Here is an 18,959-nt window from a genome sequence, read left to right on the forward strand (position 1 = left end):
GGCAATGGTTTGCTCAAGGGAGAAGATTGTGAATTCAACACTGGCGTCAAGGAAGGATCAACCAAGAAAAATTCAGCGAAGAAGCACGTTCCCAATGAGGCTCCAAAAGGGACTCAGGAGCCAGCCAATGCAGGGAAAGGCAAAGCTTCGGCTGAATCAGAAAAGGGACCAACGAAGAAATGGAAAAGACGTTTTCCTCGCAAGTCGGAAGAGCAAAAGAAGGTCCTGAGGTCAGAGAACAAATGCTTTATCTGTGAGCAGCCTGGCCACATTGCTTACAATTGTCCTACAAAGAAAAGGCCAGCTGATTCTGAAGACAAGGAAGACAAGAAAGGAAAGAAGCCCATTGCTGGTCTAGTGCCAGATATGGTGGGCGATAAGCCAAATTTAGATGCAAGTGAGCTTTGCAGAGCATGGGGAAAGGTCAGGGATCAAACAGTCCTTATCTTCTTTGATCCAGGTGCCAAAGCCAACTTCATTTCCCCAGAATTGGCTTCAAAGTTGGGAATCAGACCTGAAGAGATGGGGTATACAGCAGAGGCAGGTTTGGCATGTCCTGGCCATACAGAGGCTGTGACACCCATCATTGGAAAGTTGCGCCTACATATCCAGTCCTATGTAGATGCTGAAGAATTTTACATCATGCCACTGGACGAATGTAATGTGTTGTTAGGTATTCCTTGGTTGTTTCGTGTACAGGGAATCATGGATGCCTACAACAAAAAGATCACTGTACAGAGCAGGGGAAAGACTCACATTCTGGATGTAAAGCTTGAAGGGGAGTCTATTCCCACTGTATCAGCTTCTGCTATTACTTCTGTAATGAAAAAGCACCTTTCTGCGTACTTGGTTTTTGCACGTGAAGTGTCAGATTGTGATGAATCAAGTTTATCTGTGCTAGATAAAGAAAGGTCAATGTTTTTACAACAGTATAGTGACTTTTTCCGATTCATTACCGTCTCAATTACCGCCAGAGAGACCCGAGGACCATGCGATAGACTTGGTGCCAGGCAGTAGCCCACCAAATAAGCCTCCGTACTGGGTTAGTGCGGTTCAACAGAAAGAGATAATGGGCCAAGTACAGGAGCTGTTAGAAAAGGGGCTGATTCAGCCCAATTCATCCCCATTCTGTTCTCCAGTGTTGTTGGTGCAGAAAAAAGATGGCTCATGGCGTATGTGCATCTACTACCGTGCACTGAACAAGAATACCATCAAGAATAGGTTCCCTATACCTAGAATTGATGATATTATGGACAAATTAGAAGGAGCAGCTATGTTTAGTAGGATAGATCTAAAGAGTGGGTACCATCAGATCCGCATTAGATCAGAGGATGTGCACAAGACTGCTTTTAGAACGACGTTTGGCCTTTACGAATTTCTAGTGATGCCCTTTGGTCTCACAAATGCTCCTGCTACGTTCAATAGGATGATGGACAGAATTTTCCGTCCACACCAGCAGTTTGTTGGTACATTCTTTGATGACATGATAGTCTACTCAAAGAATGAAGAGGAGCATAGGCATCACTTGGCCATTGTGTTCAAAGAGCTACGCAGTCATAGGTTGCTCATCAATGCAAAGAAAAGTGAATTTTTTCTGGAAGAGATTCACTTTCTGGGACACATTGTCTCAAAGGATGGTGTCAGAATGGATCCTGCAAAAGTTGAAGCGATCAAGTCATGGCCACATTTGAAGACGGTGCACGATGTCCGAAGTTTCTTCGGACTATGCTCCTATTACAGAAGGTTTATCCGAAATTTCGCTGAGATTGCTTCACCTTTACATGCTCTTCAAAAGAAGGCAGTCACCTTTAGATGGACACAGAAAGAGATTTCAGCTTTTAATCTCTTAAAGGGAAAGATGACTTCAGATCCAGTCATTGTGTTGCCAGATCTTAGGAAGTCATTTGTGGTCCAGTGTGATGCCTGTGGTAGTAGCATTGGTGCAGTGCTAATGCAAGATGGTAGGGTAGTAGCCTATGAGAGCAGAATTTTGCAAGGGCCCGAGATGACCATGCAGGTCTATGAGAAAGAGTTACTGGCTGTGATTCATGCGCTCTTAAGTTGGAAACACTACCTGCTAGGTGCAGATTTCGTTGTCCAAACGGACCATCAGACCTTGTGATACTTCTTGACACAGACAAAGTTATCTGAGAAGCATATGCGATGGGCAAATATCTCGTCCATGTTCCATTTTCAGATTGTACATGTGGAAGGCAAGAAGAACGTTGTGGCTGATGCCTTGTCAAGGAAGCCACAAATTTTAGCTGTGTCAATTCCTTATCATCATGAACTTGATGATATGAGGGAACAATATGCAAATGATGAAGATTTTGCAAGGGTCTTCGAGCAGCTAATGGATGGACAACGTCATGAACACTATCTTCTTAAAGACGGGTTCATGATGATGCATGGTAGATTATGTGTCACAAAGCCATTGCGACGCAAAGTTATAGAAAAAAGTCATGTCCCACCGTATGCAGGGCATCATGGTATCGATGCTACAGTTAAAGCGGTTGAGACATTCTTCTACTGGCCTACATTGAGAAGAGATGTGGATGCCTTTGCGAGAATGCCTAATTTGCCAGAAGGTCAAGTTTGACAGGCAAAAGGCACCAGGGTTATTACAACCACTACCTGTTCCAGACAAACCATGGGAAAGTATTGCTATGGATTTTATCTTTGATCTTCCGAGAACGTAGGCAGGAAACGATGGTATTTGGACCATTATTGCAGATTCAGCAAGCAGGCTCATTTTATTCCTGTCGGGAAGAAGATAAAGCCAGATCAGATGGCACGCTTGTTTATGAGCAATATTTTCAAGTATCATGGCATGCCACAGTCGATTGTTAGTGACCGTGATCCACGCATGACTAGTTTGTTGTGGAGAGGCTTGTTTGAGAATATGGGCACAACGCTCAAATTCTCTTTGTCATTTCATCCTCAAACAGATGGGCAATCAGAAGAGGCAAATTCTACTGTCCTAGATCTGTTGAAGTGCTATGTGTCAGAACATAAAGGAAAGTGGGAGCAGTATTTGCCATTGGTGGAGTATGCATACAATAGTACAGTGCATTCATCAACTGGCAAGGCACCTTTTGAGATAGTTGAAGGTGGCAAGAAAGTTCCTCCCATACTGCATACAAAGGACAAGATATTTGAAGCAGATAAGTATGTTCAGGACATGGATGAAATGTACAAGAAGGTCAAAGTGGCCTTAGAAAAGACTCAAGCAAAGCAAAAGAAAGCAGCTGATCGTCACCGTCGTGAAGTTGTATATTCACTTGGTGATTGGGTGCTTTTATGCTTTGAAAAGGCAAGGTTAAAGAAGATGAAGGGCAAGGAAAGACTGTTTCCAAAGCTCAGCATGCGTTACTATGTTTCAAGTGTGCGACATAATTAGTGATGTTGCATATAGGCTGAAATTGCCTAACAGTTGGAAGATTCACAATGCGTTTCATGTGAGTCTTCTCAGACCCTATGTGGGTGATGTGCCAGAAGATATGCTAGCTGAAGATCAGCCGGAACTTGAGGAACTTGACGAGATCTTGGTCCCGGAACAGATTTTGGCACATAAGGAAAGAAAAGTGAAAGGCAAGGTTGCTAGGTGTTACTTGGTAAAGTTCAGAAACTATCCACCAATGGATGCTAAGTGGATGGAAGAAGGTGAACTAACAGAGTCACCAACTGTGTTATCACTTTACCTTGAAGCCTTCGATTTGCAACGTACCTTGACCCCTTGAGTTTCAAAGCTACATGGATTGTCAATATGACAATGGCTTTTGAAACAAATGATGTACATGGTATTTAAAGTGAGCTCAAATGAAATACCTGTTACATGAATGTTAGAGCTGTACAGATTGTCAGTTTGGCAATTGCTCTTATGGAATGTCCAAAAGTGTGCTTAGTGCTATAGAAGTGAGTATTTCTTGTCAGTTTGTCAAGGATGCAGTAATTGCTTCTATTAAAGGGTACATGTGTAACTGCATTCTTAAACTGTCGGTTTAGGTATGCTCGAAAGTGTTACAGGATCCAATGTGTACTAAAAGACAGTGGCAAAATGTATGGCTACCATTTTGTCATTGGAAAGTTAGTGACTCAAAGCAATGGCAGAGTGCGAAGCTACCACTATGTCATTGGGACAGGGTTCACATGCAGGCAATACATGGGTCGACGAGGTGTTGAATACACCAGAGTTGACAATGAGTATGTATGTGTCGTACATGTGTCGACAGGTGTTGAATACATCAGTGTTGACTATGAGCATGTATGACATAGATGCAAACGAGGACGTTTGAGATTTCAAGAGGGGGGTATGTCACCAGCGTGTGACTACTATCTATCCTTTTTGTTGATTTCTTTCTTATTATCTATTTACTTTCACTTTTTGGAAACACCCCTCGGGAAATCTAACTGTCCTGCATTGCATAGCTAGTGTGGAACTGTCCAGAAGGAGTCCAGGCCTGAGGGCAAGAGAGAGCACTAAGGTTGGACAAGGACTATGGTTAGCCAAAGTGGGGTCATTGACTAGCCAAAGTGGAATCCTTTGCTACATAGGCTACATTTCAGTTTTTGATGTGGGTGCAGTGTACAAAGAGGGTCAGATGACCTAGAAAGATACAATGGCAGCATCTCCTAAAATTTAGGGAACTGCTATTTTGGGACCTGAAAATGTGTTTGCGTCATTACCTCCGGAATGACAAGGAGAACATTTTCTTACTCTGCCGTGAAGTTAACTGGGCAACCGGTTGGGAGATTTTTAGGCGGCAACCCCGAAACGGGAAAATGCTTGTAAATGTGCCAAGTGGCACCTTCCGGTGCACTTTCCTCATGCAACAAGAAGTGGCACTGAATTTGAAGCTGGGAGAGGCTCTGAAACCGGCCTGTTCAATCCAAAAAGGGCGGTAGACTTTACTTTAAACCTTGATTTAGCTTTCACCCATTATTAGTCGTCTATTTTACCTGTACTTTCAAGACACAACAAAGGGGAGAGGGATACAGGCTGCTAGATTGAACCTGTATGAGTAGACGGACACCAGATTGGCCCCTAACTTAGGCGCCCCTTTCGGTATTTCTTTATTGTTCAAAAGAGGGAATAAACGCTGTGGTTCCTACAAGCTGCCCCGCACAAACTCGGCTGAATTTCCACTGTTCCAGCTCGATTTCGGTAGCATAACTGTACTAGAACCCTTCACAATCAATATTCCCACGCATTGATCGACTTTCCCGACGCATACGGACACATTGCAAAACTTGGCGAGAATCTGCAGCACGCTGAATTCTCTGTTTTCAGCCCTGAAAATGCGCCAGATCACCTGTACAGCGGTCCCCTTGCGTCCCCGAACCTCCTGGGGGTATTAGGGTCGTTTAGGGCCAAAACCCTAAACCTGCAAAAATTACACAGCAGGCTGTAATTCACTGTTTCGGGCTCCGTTTCGCGTGCCGGTCGCATCCTAGCAAGTCCTCGAGCTCCCGCACTTGTAGGGTTACTTGCCCTTTGGAATCGGACGAGATTTCTGGCGTGAAACCTCTCGAATTCACCTGTACCTGCGGGTGGGATTAGCCGCTAGCTAATCCAGTACCTGTGCAAGAGGCTCTTGCCTCGGCAATCGCGCATGAACCCACACAACTGTACATTGGTCAAATGAAGAGCCCACTAGAGGGGCATAACATACTGCCAAAGGGGAGAGAGAGGGCAGTGCGTAGCGTGCAGGGCATCACTCTGGCACCGCACTGTGCATAAGAGGGAAAGCAAGCACTCCATAGCTCTTAACCTGTGACAAAGACTTGCAAAAGGAGCCTCCCAGCTATAAATCACGTTTTTGCCTTCTCTATTGTAGTAAACTGGCCTCAGAGTGCCAAGTGTCACTCATTTGTGCATTTTCCGCTTTAGACCTCGGGTCTAAAAAATATCTCACCTGCAGCCTCTGTTGACTTGGCCACAGAGTAGCAAAATGATCCCATGTCAAACTGTACGTAAATGACGCGAAGACATTTCAGGTCCCAAAATAGCAGTTCCCTAAATTTTAGGAGATGCTGCCATTGTATCTTTCTAGGTCATCCGACCCTCTTTGTACACTGCGGCACATCCAGAACTGAAATGTAGCCTCTGTAGCAAAGGATTCCACTTGGCTAGTCAATGACCCCACTTGGCTAACCATAGTCCTTGTCCAACCTTAGTGCTCTCTTGCCCTCAGGCCTGGACTCCCTCTGGACAGTTCACACTAGCTATGCAATGCAGGGCAGTTAGATTTCCCGAGGGTGTTTCCAAAAAGTGAAAGTAATAGATAATAAGAAAGAAATCAACTAAAAGGATAGATAGTAGTCACACGCTGGTGACATCCCCCCTCTTGAAATCTCAAACGTCCTCGTTTGCATCTATGTCGTACATGCTTACTGTCAAACTGATGTATTCAACACCTGTCGACACATATACGACACATACATGCTCATTGTCAACCCTGGTGTATTCAACACCTCGTCGACTCATGTATTGCCTGCGTGTGAACCCTGTCCCAATGACATAGTGGTAGCTTCGCACTCTGCCATTGCTTTGAGTCACTAACTTTCCAATGACAAAATGGTAGCTGCACATTTTGCCACTGTCTTATAGTACACGTTGGATCCCGTAACACTTTCGAGCATATCCAAACCGACAGTTTAAGAATGCAGTTACACATGTACTCTTTAATAGAAGCAATCACTGTATCCTTGACAAACTGACAAGAAATACTCACTTCTATAGCACTAACCAAACTTTTGGACATTCCATAAGAGCAATTGCCAAACTGACAATCTGTACAGCTCTAACATTCATGTAACAGGTATTTGATTTGACTCACTTTAAATACCATGTACATCATTTGTTTCAGAAGCCATTGTCACACTGACAATCCATGTAGCTTTGAAACTCAAGGGGTCAAGGTAGGTTGCAAAGCGAAGGCTTCCAAGTAAAGTGATAACACAGTTGGTGACTCTGCAAGTTCACCTTCTTCCATCCACTTAGCATCCATTGGTGGATAGTTTCTGAACTTTACCAAGTAACGCCTAGCAACCTTGCCTTTCACTTTCCTTTCTTTGTGTGCCAAAATCTGTTCAGGGACCAAGATCTCGTCAAGTTCCTCGACTTCCGGCTGATCTTCAGCTGGCATATCTTCTGGCACATCACCCACATAGGGTCTGAGAAGACTCACATGAAACGCATTGTGAATCTTCCAACTGTCAGGCAATTTCAGCCTATATGCAACATCACTGATTATGTCGCACACTTGAAAAGGCCCATAGTAACGCATGCTGAGCTTTGGAAACACTCTTTCCTTGCCCTTCATCTTCTTTAACCTTGCCTTTTCAAAGCGTAAAAGCACCCAATCACCAAGTGAATATACCACTTCACGACGGTGACGATCAGCTGCTTTCTTTTGCTTTGCCTGAGTCCTTTCTAAGGCCACTTTGACCTTCTTGTACATTTCATCCATGTCTTGAACATACTTATCTGCTTCAAATATCTTGTCCTTTGTATGCAGTATGGGAGGAACTTTCTTGCCACCTTCAACTATCTCAAAAGGTGCCTTGCCAGTCGATGAATGCACTGTATTATTGTATGCATACTCCACCAATGGCAAATACTGCTCCCACCTTCCTTTATGCTCTGACACATAGCACTTCAGCAGATCTAGGACAGTAGAATTTGCCTCTTCCGACTGCCCATCTGTTTGAGGATGAAATGACGAAGAGAATTTGAGCGTGGTACCCATATTCTCAAACAAGCCTTTCCAGAACAAACTAGTCATGCGTGGATCACGGTCGCTAATAATCGACTGTGGCATGCCATGATACTTGAAAATATTGCTCATAAACAAGCGTGCCATCTGATCTGGCTTTATCTTCTTCCTGACAGGAATAAAATGAGCCTGTTTGCTGAATCTGCAAATAATGGTCCAAATACCATCATTTCCTGTCTGCGTTCTTGGAAGATCAAAGATAAAATCCATAGCAATACTTTCCCATGGTTTATCTGGAATAGGTAGTGGTTGCAATAACCCTGGTGCCTTTTGCCTGTCAAACTTGACCTTTTGGCATATTAGGCATTCTCGCACAAAGGCATCCACATCCCTTCTCAATGTAGGCCAATAGAAGAATGTCTCAACCGCTTTAACTGTAGCATCGATACCACGATGCCCTGCATACGGTGGGACATGACTCTCTTCCATAACTTTGCGTCGCAATGGCTTTGTGACACACAATCTGCCATGCATCATCATGAACCCGTCTTTAAGAAGATAGTGTTCATGACGTTGTCTATCCATTAGCTGCTCGAAGACCCTTGCAAAATCTTCATCATTTGCATACTGTTCTCTCATATCATCAAGTTCATGATGATAAGGAATCGACACAGCTGAAATTTGTGGCTTCCTTGACAAGGCATCAGCCACAACGTTCTTCTTGCCTTCCACATGCACAATCTGAAAATGGAACATGGACAAGATATTTGCCCATCGCATATGCTTTTCAGATAACTTTGTCTGTGTCAAGAAGTATCGCAAGGTCTGATGGTCCGTTTGGACAACGAAATCTGCACCTAGCAGGTAGTGTTTCCAACTTAAGAGCGCATGAATCACAGCCAGTAACTCTTTCTCATAGACCTGCATGGTCATCTCTGGCCCTTGCAAAATTCTGCTCTCATAGGCTACTACCCTGCCATCTTGCATTAGCACAGCACCAATGCTACTACCGCAGGCATCACACTGGACCACAAATGACTTCCTAAGATCTGGCAACACAATGACTGGATCCGAAGTCATCTTTTCCTTTAAGAGATTAAAAGCTGAAATCTCTTTTTGTGTCCATCTAAAGGTGACTGCCTTCTTTTGAAGAGCATGTAAAGGTGAAGCAATCTCAGCGAAATTTCGGATAAACCTTCTGTAATAGGAGCATAGTCCCAAGAAGCTTCGGACATCATGCACCGTCTTCAAATTTGGCCATGACTTGATCGCTTCAACTTTTGCAGGATCCATTCTGACACCATCCTTTGAGACAATGTGTCCCAGAAAGTGAATCTCTTCCAGAAAAAACTCACTTTTCTTTGCATTGATGAGCAACCTATGACTGCGTAGCTCTTTGAACACAATGGCCAAGTGATGCCTATGCTCCTCTTCATTCTTTGAGTAGACTATCATGTCATCAAAGAATGTACCAACAAACTGCTGGTGTGGACGGAAAATTCTGTCCATCATCCTATTAAACGTAGCAGGAGCATTTGTGAGACCAAAGGGCATCACTAAAAATTCGTAAAGGCCAAACGTCGTTCTAAAAGCAGTCTTGTGCACATCCTCTGATCTAATGCGGATCTGATGATACCCACTCTTTAGATCTATCCTGCTAAACATAGCTGCTCCTTCTAATTTGTCCATAATATCATCAATTCTAGGTATAGGGAACCTATTCTTGATGGTATTCTTGTTCAGTGCACGGTAGTCGATGCACATACGCCATGAGCCATCCTTTTTCTGCACCAACAATACTGGAGAACAGAATGGAGATGAACTGGGCTGAATCAGCCCTTTTTCTAACAGCTCCTGTACTTGGCCCATTATCTCTTTCTGCTGAGCCGCACTAACCCTGTACGGAGGCTTATTTGGTGGGCTACTGCCTGGCACCAAATCTATCGCATGGTCCTCGGGTCTCTCTGGCGGTAATTGAGACGGTAATGAATCGGAAAAGCAGTCACTATACTGTTGTAAAAACATTGACCTTTCTTTATCTAGCACAGATAAATTTGATTCATCACAATCTGACACTTCACGTGCAAAAACCAAGTACGCAGAAAGATGCTTTTTCATTACAGAAGTAATAGCAGAAGCTGATACAGTAGGAATAGACTCCCCTTTAAGCTTTACATCCAGAATGTGAGTCTTTCCCCTGCTCTGTACAGTGATCTTTTTGTTGTAGGCATCCATGATTCCCTGTACACGAAATAACCAAGGAATACCTAGCAACACATCACATCCGTCCAGTGACATGATGTAAAATTCTTCAGCATCTACATAGGACTGGATATGTAGACGCAACTTTCCAATGATGGGTGTCACAGCCTCTGTATGGCCAGGACATGCCAAACCTGCCTCTGCTGTATACCCCATCTCTTCAGGTCTGATTCCCAACTTTGAAGCCAATTCTGGGGAAATAAAGTTGGCTTTGGCACCTGGATCAAAGAAGATAAGCACTGTTTGATCCCTAACCTTTCCCCATGCTCTGCAAAGCTCACTTGCATCTGAATTTGGCTTGTCGCCCACCATATCTGGCACTAGACCAGCCATGGGCTTCTTTCCCTTCCTGTCCTCCTTGTCTTCAGAATCAGCTGGCCTTTTCTTTGTAGGACAGTTGTAAGCAATGTGGCCAGGCTGCTCACATATAAAGCATTTGTTCTCTGTCCTCAGGACCTTCTTTTGCTCTTCTGACTTGCGAGGAAAACGTCTTTTCCATTTCTTTGCTGGTCCTTTTTCTGATTCAGCCGTAGCTTTGTCTTTCCCTGCGTTGGCCGACTCCTGAGTCCCTTTAGGAGCCTCATTGGGAACGTGCTTCTTGGCTGAATTTTTCTTGCCTGATCCTGCCTTGACGCCAGTGTTAAATTCACAATCTTCTCCCTTGAGCAAACCATTGCCAGTGTTTGCTACCTCGATGAGCTGCGTCAAAGTAGTGACTTTTGTCTTCGTACAGTACTTTCTCAATCCTTTAGGTAGGCCACAACAGTATTTTTCAATCTGTTCTGTCAATGGCACAAACCTATAGGAAGTTACTGGAAGTAGAGCTTTCCAAAACTTCCGATTGTAATCATCCAGATTTCTGCAAGTGGCAGCATTTAGCTGGTGCCATTCTGTCATGACATCTGCTTCGAAATCATCAGATAACCATGCTGCTGCAAAAATCTGCTTGAAGTAAATCCATGTGGACGGAGCTTGCCCTTGAAGCAATAAAGTTGTCCACCATTGTCCCGCATTCCCTGTCAAGAAAGTGGCTGCCTTGCGGACCTTTGAAGCCTCTGTAAAGTTTCCCCCTGCATAGGCCTTATCAAACTGCTGGAGGAATGAAAGAGCCTTCTTCCTGTCATCAAACCCTGTAAAGGTCGTGAATGACACACCTTTGCCACCTTCTTTGTATGGAGTTGGCCTCTCCAGCGGCGTTAAATTGTCATATGGAAGTGACTGAAACATGGGAACACTATTAGGGTTCATCTGTGTTCCTTGGCCGCTATTAACTTGACCTGGAAATGCCATATTTGGCTGCTGATTTGTAATTCCAGCCATACCAAAATTTGCTTGTGGCATCCCAAATTGTCCCTGAGTGCTTTGAAACCCTGGTTGCATACCCATGACACTGTACATGGGGTTAGGCATCATCGTTTGAGCACCCGCAAACACTGTTCCTGGCGTATAAAACTGATTTCCAGGTGCATGACCAGCCATGCTCTGAAATACCGATCCACCTCCAAAATAGCCAGGGTGTACTGAAGGTGGTGGGAAGACCTGTTGCATAGCCTGTAAGTTGCTTCCCTGCCCATTAGAACCAGCTATAGGCTGCTGAAAGGTGGCGGGCTGAATTGGTACAGCTTGAAAAACTGGCATCTCAGCCACCTGTTCTTGCACCTTAGGCATACGTTGTGGAGACTGCATGTTCTCCGTCAAGTGTACAGGTGTTTCCATTGACTGTGCGGTATGAATCACCTGTGTTCGAGCCTTAACAGGCTTTTGAATATGATCCAGTGACCCAACTTGCTGAGACGGAACAGGAGGTTGCAGAAAGGCTAAAAACCTCGGATTCTGCATTACTTGTGTGAACATAGCCACAGCAGTAGCCAACTGGGTCCTGAATATATCATCATCAGTCTGTGGTGGTCTTGAGGACTCACCCACTTCATGTGTCTGTTGACCCTGTGAAGAGGAAACCTCTTCAGTCACATCATCTGGTCTGTCAGCCATAATTACAATTCCCTGTGTCTCGTCTATGATCCCCTGTGTCTTCAAGCCGAAAACTGACCAAGGCTCACTTCTATGGGAAAAAGTGATTTAATCCCGTTGATGGAACCATGAAACCGGCCTGTTCAATCCAAAAAGGGCGGTAGACTTTACTTTAAACCTTGATTTAGCTTTCACCCATTATTAGTCGTCTATTTTACCTGTACTTTCAAGACACAACAAAGGGGAGAGGGATACAGGCTGCTAGATTGAACCTGTATGAGTAGACGGACACCAGATTGGCCCCTAACTTAGGCGCCCCTTTCGGTATTTCTTTATTGTTCAAAAGAGGGAATAAACGCTGTGGTTCCTACAAGCTGCCCCGCACAAACTCGGCTGAATTTCCACTGTTCCAGCTCGATTTCGGTAGCATAACTGTACTAGAACCCTTCACAATCAATATTCCCACGCATTGATCGACTTTCCCGACGCATACGGACACATTGCAAAACTTGGCGAGAATCTGCAGCACGCTGAATTCTCTGTTTTCAGCCCTGAAAATGCGCCAGATCACCTGTACAGCGGTCCCCTTGCGTCCCCGAACCTCCTGGGGGTATTAGGGTCCGTTTAGGGCCAAAACCCTAAACCTGCAAAAATACACAGCAGGCTGTAATTCACTGTTTCGGGCTCCGTTTCGCGTGCCGGTCGCATCCCTAGCAAGTCCTCGAGCTCCCGCACCTGTAGGGTTACTTGCCCTTTGAATCGGACGAGATTTCTGGCGTGAAACCTCTCCGAATTCACCTGTACCTGCGGGGGGATTAGCCGCTAGCTAATCCAGTACCTGTGCAAGAGGCTCTTGCCTCGGCAATCGCGCATGAACCCACACAACTGTACATTGGTCAAATGAAGAGCCCACTAGAGGGGCATAACATACTGCCAAAGGGGAGAGAGAGGGCAGTGCGTAGCGTGCAGGGCATCACTCCTGGCACCGCACTGTGCATAAGAGGGAAAGCAAGCACTCCATAGCTCTTAACCTGTGACAAAGACTTGCAAAAGGAGCCTCCCAGCTATAAATCACGTTTTTGCCTTCTCTATAAGTAGTAAACTGGCCTCAGAGTGCCAAGTGTCACTCATTTGTGCATTTTCCCGCTTTAGACCCTCGGGTCTAAAAATATCTCACCTGCAGCCTCTGTTGACTTGGCCACAGAGTAGCAAAATGATCCCCATGTCAAACTGTACGTAATGACGCGAAGACATTTTCAGGTCCCAAAATAGCAGTTCCCTAAATTTTAGGAGATGCTGCCATTGTATCTTTCTAGGTCATCCGACCCTCTTTGTACACTGCGGCCACATCCAGAACTGAAATGTAGCCTCTGTAGCAAAGGATTCCACTTTGGCTAGTCAATGACCCCACTTGGCTAACCATAGTCCTTGTCCAACCTTAGTGCTCTCTTGCCCTCAGGCCTGGACTCCCTCTGGACAGTTCCACACTAGCTATGCAATGCAGGGCAGTTAGATTTCCCGAGGGTGTTTCCAAAAAGTGAAAGTAAATAGATAATAAGAAAGAAATCAACAAAAAGGATAGATAGTAGTCACACGCTGGTGACAGGCTCATTTTCAGATTTTCTCACATTAAGAGCTATGGAGTGCTTGCTTTCCCTCCTATGTACAGTGCGGTGCCAGGAGTGATGCCGTGCACGCTACGCACTGCCCTCTCTCTCCTCTATGGCAGTATGTTATGCCCCTCTAGTGGGTTTTTCAATTGACCAATGTATAGTTGTGTGGGTTCATGCGCGATTGCCGAGGCAAGAGCCTCTTACACAGGTACTGGATTAGCTAGCGGCTAATTCCCCGCAGGTACAGGTGAATTCAGAGAGGTTTCACGCCAGAAATCTCGTCCGATTCAAAGGGCAAGTAGCCCTACAGGTGCGGGAGCTCGAGGACTTGCTACAGATGCGACCGACACACGAAACGGAGCCCGAAACAGTAAATTACAGCCTGCTGTGTATTTTTGCAGGTTTAGGGTTTTGGCCCTAAACGGTCCCTAATACCCCCAGGAGGTTCGGGGACGCGAGGGGACCGCTGTACAGGTGATCTGGCGCATTTTTGGGGCTGAAAACAGAGAATTCAGCGTGCTGCAGATTCTCGCCAGGTTTTGCAAGGTGCCCGTATGCGTCGGGAAAGTCATTCAGTGCGTGGGAATACTGACTGTGAAGGGTCCTAGCGCAGTTATGTTGCCGAAATCGGGCCGGAACAGTTGAAATTCAGCCAAGCTTGTGCGGGGCAGCTTGTAGGGAACCACAACGTTTATTCCCTCTTTTAAGCAATAAAGAAATACCGAAAAAAGGGGGGGGGGGACGCCTAAGTTTGGGGCCAATTTGGTGTCGGTCTACTCATACAGGTGCAATCTAGCAGCCTGTATCCCTCTCCCCTTTGTTGTGTCTTGAAAGTACATGCAAAATAGACGACTAATAATGGGTGAAAGCTAAATCAAGGTTTGAAGTAAAATCTACCGCCCTTTTTGGATTGAACAGGCAGGCTTCGGCCCATGGGACCAAGATGTTTCATTTAAGTTCAGCCTGCCGTGGACCAAGATGTTTCATTCACATTCCACTTCGGGCATCGATAAAAGAAATCTAACTAAAAAGGGGGTGGGTAGTAGCTTCTTTGAGACTCTTATGACTCATAAGTGTTTACATTACAATGGGATTCATTACATGGGGGTGAAAATAGGTAATCTATGTGGGATGTGGATTCACCCCTTTCGTGGGTGGGGTGTGGAACTCTCCAATGATTGCTCTCTCACCTTTGTATATTGCCCATTTACCATTCTTCCTTGCTTCTCTGACTTTGGCCAACTCTGTTGGCCTATTCTTAAGCTGCAATGGGGTAAGTTCATTGGCTATCCATACCTTTGTCCCTTGAAGTGACCTTGTCTGCTTCATGACTGCTACCTTTGCGTTTGACAGTGATGAAGGTGGGTTCCTCTAGGTCCACAAAAGGTACGACTTTGCTCAACTATGCTTTAAGAACATCTGTTTCTAGTACGTAGTCGTCTTCAAGCTCGGGGGCAATGTTTTCCCTATCCCAGCCTAAGGGAAGCCCACCTATTCTGACTTGATTTTGTATGCTCTCGACCCTTTCCTTTTCTTTGATAATTGATATGACTTCTTTAACAAAATGTGCCGAGTTTAATGAATTTACCTTTAATACGTGATTTGTCATTTCTTTTTGTAATGTCCTGTCATGGGACTCTCTCCTTCCTGTTGTGGTGTCTTCATGGTCAACATTTTTTTTTGCAACTCACTGATCTATTCATCCTTCTTTACCATCTCCTTCTTCATGTCTGCCATTTCTCCTTGGAGTTTCTTCAACTCTTGCAGGAGATATGAATCCCATGCCGATGGCTTGGCTAATGGTATAGATTGTGATAGAGCGGCGGCAAATGTCTTGTTCTTCTCCATCTTCGTCGTCTGCCCGCTCCTATCCAAAAGAAGTGGAGACCAACATAAGTGGCCTCCTAAGGGGTCCCCTCTCCCCCTCTAGGGAAGCCCCCCACCAAAGTTATCGGGGAACGCCACTTTGGGGGCTTGGAACGCCGGAACGGCGTTCCGGCCGAGCAACTTGTCTTGGAATGCCCCGGAACGGACTGGAGTTCCGATAGTCAGACAGTCACCGGAACGGCGTTCCGGCCGGGCAACTTGTCTTGGAATGCCCCGGAACGGACTGGAGTTCCGATAGTCAGACAGTCACCGGAACGGAATGGCCTGGAACGGTCGGAACGGCCCCAACGGCCAGATTTGAAGTTTTAAAAAATATCTGTTTGGGCAGCCAACGGCCATTTACAACCAGCTAGCCTCATTCTTCACAAAAGCATCAAGTGAGCTTTGAACTTTGAAGGTTTGAAGGCCCTCTCTCCCTTGCTCTCAACTCTTAAGCCATAGGGGCCTAGCCTCTAGGGCCTCAAAGAGTCAAGGCTCAATCTCTCAAGTTTCGACCTCTCTCTCTTGGGCTAACCCTCAAGACTCAAGGCTCAAGCTCTCTTTCTCTCGGTCTCAATTTTCAAGAGGTGAAGCCTCTCTCTCAAGCTCTCTATCTCAACCTCTCATTGCTCAAGCTCTCATAGAATCAAACCTCTCTCTCTCTCTCTCTCAAGCCCTCTCTCAAGCTATCTGTCACGTGACACATCCAACCCTATGTGTCCGTGGACAAGCTACAGCATGACCAGGGTTCAATTTAGTCAAGTCAGTCTAGAATAGGAAGTGATCTGGCACTTTTGTGAGTTTGTTCGCAGACCGTGCATGACCAGTCACTTAGTGTAGATGCATATCCTCTGGTTGCACACAGCATGATCATAAGCATTCCCATCAGAATCCATCAGAATCCTTCAGGGGAATTTTCAAGTGCATTTAGCCTATTTTACCTATTTTTGCATTTTTCACTTATTATTTTTAAGTGACTTTTGTTGGAAAGTAGGTAGGGCAAATTGAGTAAGTTTATATATAAGCAAACCTAGACTAGCACTAAATAGCAGAAGAGGCAACAAGAGCCAAGCTCAGCAGGAAACTTCTCAACAGGACCTTGGCGGTTTCCCCTCTCCAAGCAAGAACCCCCATGCTAGCGTTTTTGCATTAGCCATTGCCTAGCGTTTTCAAGATCTACACCATTGCCAGCAAGTTCAGACACTAGCGTTTTGCATTAGCCTTCATCGCCACAGACAAGCTAGCGTTTTTGCCATCAGCAGCCCTAGCGTTTTTGAAGATCTCTGCATTTGCAGATTTCAGCCTTCGCCGATTTTCAGAAATAGAAGAGTAGCAGATTCAGCCCATAAAGAAGTAGCAGATTCAGTCCGGTAAGACCTCAGTTTTCAGCCTTAAGCAACCTCAGTTTTCAGCCCTAAACCTACAGATTTTCAGCGTCAAAGACCCACGAAAACAATCCCAGAATCAACGTTTTTGGATCAGTCGCAGATTTCAGCCCATAGCGTTTTTGGACAGCAGTAGAAAGATTGCAAATTTCAGCCCTTAGGTCGACTTCGTCATCACCGTCGTCATCGTCGACATAGCCTAGACTTGCATCAGTCTCATGCATTCCATTTGTACCAGATTGTGCAATCATAAGTAGACCACTCTCGCCGACAAGAGTGGGGCCTTCGGAGGAGGGTTTTATAACGTCTCTGGTGTCGTATCTCTCTTCTCTCTCTCTCTCTCTCTCTCAGTCTCATACACTTGCACGCACAGTGTCCATTCACTTTGTTTGTGATCATAGCATTCTCTCTCATTAAGAACGGAAGGCTCTACCTTCCATAAGAACAAAAAGAACCTTGAGCACAGTTCGGAGCACTCATCTTGAGCAAAGCGCAAACATTCATTCCATTGCATCTAACACTATCTCTCTCTCTCTCAAACCCTCAAAGATCAAGCTCTCTCTCTTTCACGGATAATCCATGGCTTCTTCTTCTCGTACAACCCCCTCCGTTCATGCGGGCAACACTCAAAAGGCGAAGGAATGTTCGTGGTGGGATGAAGTGACCTCGGAGGGCACCTTGTCGGCGGCGGGAGGTTCTCGTGCATGGGCATGCAAGCTATGCTCTTACACGTGGAAAGGGGGGCATGACAAAGTGAGGGCACACTTTTTTCGAGTGCCGGGACATGAGGTGAGATTTTGCACCAACGTAACTATCGAGAAGAGGAAGGAGCTTGAGGAAAAGGATCGGCAATTCAACCATAAAGCCAAGCCCGTAGGCAAAGGTATCGACCCAAAGACCCTCATTTTCCCTTCTTCCTCTCTACTCGGTTTAGGTACCGGTGGATCTTCATCGGGTCCGATTCGTCGCCAAAGGATCCTTGCCACCTCTTGGGACCCAAAGAAGAAGGAAGAGGTGGATGCGGCCGTGGCCCGATTCTTCTACCACAACCATATCCCATTTGTCGCGGCGAGGTATGTTTTATGATTTATCAATCTCTTCTTTCATTTCTTCCATTATCGTCGTATCCGCCCTTTTGATACTAACCTCTTCTATGTTTGATCGAAATAGTTCGGAGTATTGGAAAGTCATGTGTCACGTGACACATCCAGTCCTATGTGTTCATGGACAAGCTACAGCATGACCAGGGTTCAATTCAGTCAAGTCAGAAGTGATCTGACACTTTTGTGAGTTTGTTCGTAGACCGTGCATGTCCAGACACTTAAATTAGATGCATATCCTCTGGTTGCACAAAGCATGATCATCAGATTTCCATCAAAACCCATTAGGAGCATTTTTACAGTGCATAGGCCTATTTTCCCTATTTTTGACATTTTTCACTTATTATTTTTAAGTGACTTTTGTTGGAGAGTAGGTAGGGCAATTTTGCTAAGTTAATCTATAAGCAAACCAGAGTTAGCACTTTCTGGCAGAAGAGACGGCAGGAGCACCTTGCTCAACAGGCAACTTCTCAGTAAGACCAACCCCCACGACTACTCTGGCGTTTTCTCCACAGAAGGCCTAGCGTTTTTGCATCAGATCAGCCTTGGCGATTTGTACACAACAGATCAGCCCCGGTGTCGTCAAGACACAGCAGATCAGCCTAGCGTTTTGCATTTGCAGAACAACCGGCAACAATAGCAGATTTTCAGCCCAAGCGTTTTTGCATCTGCATTATACCCCAGCGTTTTGCAGATTCTCCGCGACGGAACCTCAAGAACCATCAGCGTGTTCAGTTTTCAGCCCTTAAGACACCGCAGATCAAGTCCCGAACCTCGCAGATCTCACCTTTCCGCAGCAGTTCCTCGCCGCACGGTCAGTTTCCGCAAGGTTTACAGTTTCAGCCCGGAAAACGCAGATTTCAGCATCTGCGTTTTCAGCGCTTCGTCGTCGTACCGTCGTCATCGACATAGAGTTAGAATTCAGCAGATAGAAGAATTGCAGATTTCAGCCATCAGCATTTTCAAATTTCAGCCCGTTTCGTCGTCGTCCTCATCGTCATCGACATCGTCGGCAAGTCCAAGCATTGTAGAGATTTGTGCAAT

The 18,959-nt window shown here is 45.4% G+C and overlaps 1 protein-coding gene and 1 pseudogene across 2 annotated transcripts in view; one reads left to right on the top strand and one right to left on the bottom strand.

Annotated features, from left to right (window-relative positions):
* Positions 1-18,959, top strand: part of LOC147423907 (uncharacterized) — a 106,551-nt gene that overhangs the window by 12,167 nt on the left and 75,425 nt on the right. The window lies entirely within an intron of this gene.
* LOC147423908 (uncharacterized) lies at positions 14,687-15,650 on the bottom strand (annotated as a pseudogene).

Source organism: Adiantum capillus-veneris, chromosome 26, assembly GCF_014529385.1.
Source record: "Adiantum capillus-veneris isolate H3 chromosome 26, ASM1452938v2, whole genome shotgun sequence".
NCBI lineage: Eukaryota > Viridiplantae > Streptophyta > Polypodiopsida > Polypodiales > Pteridaceae > Adiantum > Adiantum capillus-veneris.